At 35.9% G+C, this 7294-nt stretch overlaps 1 long non-coding RNA gene across 6 annotated transcripts in view; it reads right to left on the bottom strand.

Moving 5' to 3' along the window:
• Positions 1-677: 677 nt before the first annotated feature.
• The window catches only part of LOC107513187, a 28872-nt gene continuing 22255 nt past the window's right edge, over positions 678-7294 (bottom strand). For 4 of the 6 annotated variants that reach the window (XR_004950517.1, XR_001597484.2, XR_004950519.1 and 1 more), the window contains 2 exons: positions 4989-6054; positions 678-4871 (listed from right to left, as the gene is read on the bottom strand). This is a non-coding gene — a long non-coding RNA (uncharacterized LOC107513187). The remainder of the gene's footprint in view (positions 4872-4988; positions 6055-7294) is intronic. The other 2 variants (XR_004950520.1, XR_004950518.1) reach the window with 2 other exon arrangements.

The raw sequence follows: 7294 nt of genomic DNA, 5'->3' as shown, positions 1-7294 counted from the left end.
GTATTGAAATTAAGATGTTTAATGATTCTCATTTCCATTTCCTTGTTTTTAACCTATTTTTGCATCATCTTTTCACCTACGACATTTTGAGATTTTATAATGATGGATGTCAGTATGAGTTTTTTCCATGCCTTTTGATGAGCCCATTTAATCCGTAAATGTGCTCCTTGGTTTTGAATGTTTTTCTTGTAATTTTTTTTATATATATAATTTCCTCCCCTCTATTTTCTCAGTTTGCTTTCTATAGCCACCAATAGTAGGCTTCCACATTCTTGGATCAATCCTCCAATATTCTCTCATTTTTTTTCTCCATCTTCCACATATTTGTTTATTTATTCATTCATTTATTTTAGTTTCCATGAGATTTTCTTAACCTCATCTTCTAATTCTTCTACCAAATTTAAAACTTCAAATTGCATGTTCTCTATTGCCAAGAGATCTTTCTTATCTGCTATTTATACCTTTTCACTATTTATCAATACGTTGTTTTATCCCTCAGGTTATAATGGTTATTTTGAAATTTTTTTCTGATACTTCTATAATTATTTGGGGATAATTTTCTCTGTGTTTTAGTGTATTTCCTCTTCATTTAGGTGAATTTCCTAAAATATTTAAAGATCATTGGGTTTCCCATCATATTTAAGATTTAGACATTAAAATGATTAGAAGTTCTGTGTCTACAGGCAAGTTAGTTGAATGGTCTAGGGAGTACAAAATGCCATTTTTATTGAAGGACCCTCAAATGTTAGTATCTTTAGTTTTCAGTCCAGACTAGAGTTAACCATTTTTCTGGCCTCTGGCATTCTGAAGAGCAGTATCAGGAAATCAGGAAATCTGTCTTCCTGTTCTTGGTCCCATTCTTCTCCCCGGCTCTCTTATTCTATACTGTTCTGTTGTTCTCAAGACTTAGGCTTCACTGGTTCAAATCCTTGGAGTATGTACCTTCGATGTCATGTGGGTAGCTGTAGTGAGCCAGTTGTTTGGCCCCATAGTGGAGAAGAACCTAAGTGTCTAGTTGCTCTGTGTAGAGACTTTCAAGCTATCTTCCAGGTCAGCCCCATGACTCTGTCACACATTCTACACTTCCTAGTGTCATTTAATACCAACCTTGTTGGAGGTTCTGGGGTAAATTGCATACCATTTCTATACGTCATTGTCTGTAGACACTTGGATAATAATTTAAACTATTGTCTGTAGATGTTTGGTTTGGGTAGATAGAATGTATACTGGTACCAAATGCCATGTAGTCACTTTTCTTTTTACTTTCTAATAAATGAGATTGAAGACTATGGATTGTATTATGCATAAAATAAGAAGACACAAAACATATTTTTTGTATGGCTTACTCATTATTATTTCTAAAAATCTCATTTACTTGAATCACTAGACTATTCTAGGTTTCAATTTTAAAGTGAATTGATCTTTTTTTGGTTTTTATTTTCTTGTTTCTAATTTTATTGAAACTCAATCAGACTATGATATATATAATTTCTGCTTTGAGGATTTATTGTGATTATTCTTTGTTGTTCATGCATTGTCAAGTTTTCCATTGTTCCATGGATATTTAAAAATGATGTGTATTTGCTTTTGTCAGATGCATATACATCTTATATATCATATGTCTAAAATTAATTATTCCATTAATATTCATGATCTCTTTACATCTCACCTTCATTGGTTGAATTTTGAAAGAGGTAATTTATTGGTCCCCATTATGCTTGTGGTTTTATTAATTTGCCCGTAAAATTATAAATTTCTTTTGCTTGTTGTGTTAGTAGGAACTTAAAACTTTGTGTGATAATTTTTCATGTATTCACCCCTTTATCAATATAAAATCCTCCTTTAAATTACATTTTTTTACTTGAATTTTATTTAGTCTGTTTTTAATATTGCAAACCTGTGTCCATTGTTAGTATTTCAGAGTGTATTTCTGTTCTCTTTATTTTGAAACTTTCTGAGTCATTTTGTTTCTAGTGCCTCTCTTGTGAGTAACATATAACTGGTTGGTTTTGCTACCACTGCATAAACGAAGAAGTGACTACGATAAAGTCACGTGGTCATGGAGGAGTTTTAGCTGATGAATGACATAATTGCATATAGAAATGGCACCCTTACTGGAGGTGGAGGAAAAGGTGGAAAGGGACACAAGTAAAGGCAGGTAGAGTTTGGACTCAGAAGTCCTGCTTAAGTTTTAGTATTGTAATCCTTATATTTAGTGCTTCTCTAAAAGTAAAATAACATTAGTTAGATTTCTATAGCTTCCTGAGGAAAAATTATGAATATGGGGATTTAAACCACAATTCGAAAGATTTTATCTATCAGATACAAATAAATCATTTCTATTTGTTTGAAATGTTTGAAAGGGCGTTCAAAAAGTAATAACCACAGATTAGAATGCAAACTCCATAAAAGAAGGATCTGTCTTCTTCATCCTTATAGCCACAATACTTTATGTAACAGTGAGTGTACAGTCGATGTTTGCTGTATATAATTGAATTTTTTTAAAAGTGACCTTATTTTTCAGAATGATTTTTATGTCATTCATTCCATATTTCCTAAGATTGTCATGGCAGGTCCTTAAAGCTGAAAAAAAAAAAACTCCCATAATCAATGTGTAATTTAACTTGAAGTGCATAAATTGACCATCTTAGAAAAGCTTAGAAGTTAAGCCAGTTGCTCTGAAAAACGAGCTCAGGAAAAGGGTCAGATGACAACTGGGTTCATGTGTTCCCTGGAAAGCCACTTAATCATGCTTCTTACCACCACTTGATAGCAACTTGGTAGTCGTTAAAACAACCACAGTCATCTTGCCCCTACCACTCCCTATACACGTACAAAAACCCCTTGCTCACCTCTCTCTGTCTATATCCCTTTAAATTGCTCTTTAGTATCTCTAGCTCAGCAGACATTTTCATTCATTCACTCGTTTAACACTAAATAAGTCCCAGACATTGTTCTTGGTGCTGGAATTAACAATGCCTGTTCCTCTGCCTGGGCCACTGATGAGATCCAAAGCAGATTGGAAATGGCTGCAAAGAGTGGGCAGTATATGATACATTCCATAACGTGGGTGAAACTTAAAGAAGGCAATCCCAAAAAGCCACGTGTTTTATGATTCCATTCCATTTACATGAAATCTCCAGAACAGGCAAGTCCATAGAGGAAGAAAGTAGATTGGTGGTTGATATATGTATATATATAATCTGTATATAAAATTAATTGTCTTATGTAACTATGAAGGCTGACAAGTCCCAAGATCTGCAGGGTGAGTCAACAAGCCAAGATCCAGGAGAGCTCATGGTGTAGGTCCAGTCTGAATGTTGACAGGCTTGAGACGCAAGAGGAGCAGATGTTGCAGTCTTTTAAGTGATTGGAAGAGTCTCACTCACATTAGGGCCTGCAATCTGTTTTACGCAGTCTATTGACATAAATATTAATCTCATCCAAAACACTCTCACAGGCACACCCAGAACAGTGTTTGACTGAATATCTATATACCCTGTGTCCCTCTCAAGTTGACACATAAAATTAACCATCATAACTTTCTTCTTGGGGTGATGAAAATGTTCTAAAATTAGATAGTAGTGAGGTTGCACAACTTTGTGGATATCCTAAAACCCACTGAATTGTACACTATGAAAGGATGCATTAAATGACATGTAAATTAAATCTCAATAAAGCTGTTTAAAAATAAGCAAACGTAACACATACTCAAACTCAAAAATAAAAGTAAATACAAAAGTCGATAGAATATAAAAATGCCAAGAGAAATATGGGTGCCATGAGATGTTCATACAAAAAGTTTATTTAGTATCCTGCTTCTCAAAGTGTGGTTCATGGACCAGCAGGACCACATGGACCAGAAGGTCATCATCTGGAAGATTGTTGGAAGGCAGAACTTCAGGCCTCGTCCCACACCTGCTGAATCAGAATCATTTTAACGAAATCTCCAGGTAATTCATATGCCCATTTAAGTGAGAAGTTCTAATTTAGTGGACTTAAATTTTATCCATTGATTTATTAGAGTGACAGGACAATCAACCCTCTCTTTAAAAAAGAAAAAGAAGTCCCAATCTAGGCTCACTCTTCTGCTCCCCAGAGCCCTTTTCCTGACCCAGGTTTTGCTGCCTTTTGTCCATCATGACCCATCTATGCTGCACTTCATCTGACAGCATGAAGTTGGCCTGTCCCAGTGCACATTGCAAGGAAGAGACATTTTCCAGCACCTGAGTGTCTGTGCATGCCTCCAGCCAAACCCTGCAGTTGAACCATTGGAAATGTAGCTGACCTTCCCTTAGGAGCCGACACTTTTCACTCATAGCACTCATTGAGCAATCAGACAGCATCCCAGTGACATTCTCCACAGCTCCTGGCAAAGGCCTTTAATTCATCTGATATTTAACCAGGGTGAAGCATCCTCTGGCTATAACATGTTTATTGGTGTGAGCTGAGACTGGCTCATCTTCCGCTCCCTCTAGTTCAGGGTTTCACACCAACTTGTAGTCTGTAAGCAGTGCAGTTACTGCACAAATGCTCTCTTTCTGTCTTCTCTTGTGCTTTTGCATTTTTATTCTCCTTTTGGTGGGCTCTTGATCAACAGAGAACCACAAGGTAGAGTCAGAAAACAGTTTTGCAGATAAGTAAATAGGCACTAGAAGGTCATACAACTTGGAAATATCAGAGTCAGGATGCCATCTGAACTCAGCCTTTCTGATTCCAGTTGCATTTCTCTTGGACGAACATTGTCCCGGTATTAGAGTCCTCAGCTCATTACAAGTCAATGTGTTAGTCAGCTGGTAGTTGGGCCCAGGAATCACAGGAGGTCCTCTAGCGTCTTTACAATACCCAAAAAGATGTTGCCATGCTGAGATCTGATGCAAGAAAATGATAATACATATCTCCACATGTAGATTTTGGAATCGAATGTAACTATGCAAGAGAAATCTTATATATACATACATACAAACACATATATCATACATACATACCTATCATATATGTGTGTGTGTGTATACACATACATATACACACACATATATATGAACTGTATATATAGGTTTTCAGCGTCCACATGCTTCTGGCTTCAGCCTTTCAAGTTGCTTAATGTTTGTCTCTGGGAGGAAAGATGCTCATCTATAACCAGGAACAAAACACCACTCAAAGTGTGAGAATGTTAACCTGTGATTCACCTAAAGTCATACTTTGAGTCTCAGGTTCTGCTGTTAGGTTCTCAATCCTTCCGCAAGGATTTTTTTACTTTAAATATTGGATCATAAGTAATAAAAAGGGTGTTCTGCCTGAAGAGAGGAAAAAAGCATCATAGACATGTGGAAGAGACTTCCTCAACCACAAATGAATACACGATTATTTCGGGTAATTCTGTATTCTAAATGACTTAGCAAGAATACATCAATCTTGGTGTATACTCTTAAGGAAACCTGTACTTTCTTATAAGGAAATCTGTACTTCCTTATAATTACTTTCACAGTAGCTATTTCCTTATTCAACCATAAGCTCTGTGAAGATAAATGCTTGGTTTCATTCAAAGCCCTTTCCCTAAATTTCTGTGCACAAGAGGCCCCCAAAATATTAGTTGAATGGATGTGGGTGATCTTTGAGTCTATTTTCTGTTATTGTAAAGACATTAATTAGAATTATTGTTATTTGCAAGTAGCTAAAATGTATTAAACTTAAGCAAAACTGGAAATTTATTCTTGAACCTCAGCTGCAAACTGAAACCAAGGAATCTCTCCCCCCACCCCCTCTCTCTTCCTCCTTCCCGCCTTCATTCTTATCTCTGCTTCTTTCAGTTTCTTTGTTCCTTTGCTTAATTTCCTTTCCTATTATGAATCATCTTTCTCCATATCTTAGTTCACAGGCAAAAGTTTTACCTGTGCGTGTATTTAGACATGGTCCAGTGGCACTTAGAATTTTGTTCCTTTGCTTAATTTCAGTTTCTTTGTTCCTTTGCTTAATTTCCTTTCCCATTATGAATCATCTTTCTCCATATCTCAGTCCACAGGCAAAAGTTTTACATGTCTTCTTTCCAGCTACCTGAAAAAAATATCAGAGATTTCATTACCAATGTCCAATTTCCGAAGAAGGGACTTATAAGGCAACTATCATTTGTGGCCAACAAAGTGGGATCCCATCGTGTGTGTGGCTGCTTTTGCCACAGTGGTTTGGGTGAGTTGCCATAGGACAAGTCCTAAAAAGAGATCCATTTCAGGCGCTTTCCATTTCTTCATGTGTTGATTAGTTGTTCATTTTGTTAAATATTTGTCATTTTTCTATTTTGGGGTCTTTTCTTTTTCTTATCAACACTTCTTATAGTAAATATATAAACCCTATTCTTTTATTTCCTGAAAACATTTTTCCAGTTTGTACCAAGCACAATTCAGTGCAGGAAACAAACCACTTTAGATATTTTAAACAGAAAAAGATTCTACATGGGGAATTAATTGTTTATGAAATTCCTGGAAGTTGTTTAGGGATAACTTCTAGGTGGGACCTTTGTGAATAACTCCTGAAATATCACAGAACTGGTCCTTTAAAGTTTTTACCACATCTGCAGCTGAGACCCAAGGATTAAGAAGCCACCAGCATTGCAACACAGATGTCTCCTGACAACCACAAAGGTGGGGATTAGACACTGGAATGTAGCTTCAGATACCTCACATTTCTACACCTAAAAACAAAAATGAATAGCCAAATGCAGGATCTGCCTCACTTCTGCCTCCAGATGTTCAAAGGAATTTATTTATGAGTGACTCTAATTTGAATCTATCACTCTAGCTGCAAAGGAGCCTGAGAAATGTCCATTTTTATCTTGCAAACTCTGAAGTATGGGAAAGCACATGAAACAGAATTGGGGTAAGATTCTAAGTGCCACTGGACCATATCTAAATACACACACATACACACATGTGCATGCACACACACGCAGAGTACATTCACAGAGATTTAAATTTTTTCTAAAGCACTTAAAGTCTTCCCACTCTAGTGTTGTTTAATAAGTGTTAAATTCTGGTTTCTTTTTATCTTCTTATTGATACTGTCATTTGAAAATAAGATAGATGTGGAAACACAAAAATCAAAATAATTGTTGGGAATAGTAAAATTTTTTGCTCAAAATTATATTTAATGCTATTGACTTACAATTTAAAAAAACAATGATCTAAGTAATGATATACAGATTAATTCAAATTCTGCTTTGAGTGGCATTTTTGGCCATTGTAACTTGCTCTGGGCGAATCATGTCATAGTATAGGTACTAGTTAACACATGTGCACTT

Source organism: Rousettus aegyptiacus, unplaced genomic scaffold, assembly GCF_014176215.1.
Source record: "Rousettus aegyptiacus isolate mRouAeg1 unplaced genomic scaffold, mRouAeg1.p scaffold_m13_p_4, whole genome shotgun sequence".
Taxonomy (NCBI): domain Eukaryota; kingdom Metazoa; phylum Chordata; class Mammalia; order Chiroptera; family Pteropodidae; genus Rousettus; species Rousettus aegyptiacus.
This window is presented reverse-complemented; position numbering and strand designations above follow the sequence as displayed.